Here is a 1945-nt window from a genome sequence, read left to right on the forward strand (position 1 = left end):
TTGCATCCTTCACTAACATATGATGAAGATCAACGAGGTTTGGAACTTTTGTTGTCTCCGTTTCTCTAGAAAATACCGATTTTATAGTGGTTAGTCCACCAATTTAGGGAGTATTATGAAGTTTTACTAAATTAAGTGACAAAAAATTAAAAAGATGTCCACGTACCATAAAAGAGAGTTTAATATACTTTAATACAAACGTAGCATGTGTTTATAAATTTTAAAACAACACTAAATGTCGTAGGCTTCAGTATATAGAGCATTTACAGATTTTTTTTAATATTTTCGTAAGGGTTAACTCATAGATTTTGAGAAAAATTCAAAAATATAAAAATATTGCTTAAACGCATAGTTGCATCCTTCACTAACATATGATGAAGATCAACGAGGTTTGGAACTTTTGTTGTCTCCGTTTCTCTAGAAAATACCGATTTTATAGTGGTTAGTCCACCAATTTAGGGAGTATTATGAAGTTTTACTAAATTAACTGACAAAAAATTAAAAAGATGCCCACGTACCATGAAAGAGAGTTTAATATACATTAATACAAATGTAGAATGTGTTTATAAATTTTAAAACAGCACTAAAGATCATAGGCTTGAGTATATAGAGCATTTACCGAAAAATTCAATATTTTCGTAGGCGTTAACTCATAGATTTTGAGAAAAATTCAAAAATATGAAAATACTGTTTTAATGCATAGTTGCATCATTCACTAACATATGATGAATGTCAAAGAGGTTTGAAACCTTTGTTGTCTTTATTTCTCTAGAAAATAGCGATTATATAGTGGTTAGTCCACCAATTTATGGAATATTATGAAGTTTTACAAAATTAATTGACTAAAAATTAAAACGATGCTCATGTTCCATGAAAGAGAGTTTAATATACATCAATAAAAATGTAGAATGTGTTTAGAAAATTTAAAACAACACTAAAGATCATACGCTTCATTATATAGAGCTTTTACCGAAAAAATCAATATTTTCGTAGGGTTACTCATAGATTTTGAGAAAAATTCAAAAATATAAAAATATTGCTTAAACGCATAGTTGCATCCTTCACTAACATATGATGAAGATCAACGAGGTTTGGAACTTTTGTTGTCTCCGTTTCTCTAGAAAATACCGATTTTATAGTGGTTAGTCCACCAATTTAGGGAGTATTATGAAGTTTTACTAAATTAAGTGACAAAAAATTAAAAAGATGTCCACGTACCATAAAAGAGAGTTTAATATACTTTAATACAAACGTAGCATGTGTTTATAAATTTTAAAACAACACTAAATGTCGTAGGCTTCAGTATATAGAGCATTTACAGATTTTTTTTACAAAGGTAGAATGTGTTTATAAATTTTAAAACCACACTAAGATCATAGGCTTCAGTATATAGAGCATTTACCGAAAATTCAATATTTTCGTAGGGGTTAACTAATAGATTTTGAGAAAAAATCAAAAATATAAAAAATACTGTTTTAATTCATAGTTGCATCCTTCACTAACATATAATGAAGGTCATAGAGGTTTGGAACTTTTGTTGTCTCCGTTCTCTAGAAAATAACGATTTTACAGTGGTTAGTCCACCAATTTAGGGAGTATTATGAAGTTTTACTAAATTAATTGGAAAAAAATTTAAAAGATGCCCACGTACCATAAAAAAGTGATTAATATACATTAATATAAATGTAGAATGTGTTTAGAAATTATAAAACAACACTAAAGATCATAGTCTTCAGTATATAGAGTATTTACTGAAAAAATCAATATTTTCGTAACCCATAGATTTTGAGAAAAACTCAAAAATATAAAAATACTATTTTAATGCATAGTTGCATCCTTCGCTAACATATGATGAATGTCATAGAGGTTTGGAACTTTTGTTGTCTCTATTTCTCCAGAAAATTGCGATTTTATAATGGTTAGTCCACCAAGTTAGGGAGTATTG

Source organism: Brassica oleracea, unplaced genomic scaffold (genome assembly GCF_000695525.1).
Source record: "Brassica oleracea var. oleracea cultivar TO1000 unplaced genomic scaffold, BOL UnpScaffold00834, whole genome shotgun sequence".
Taxonomy (NCBI): domain Eukaryota; kingdom Viridiplantae; phylum Streptophyta; class Magnoliopsida; order Brassicales; family Brassicaceae; genus Brassica; species Brassica oleracea.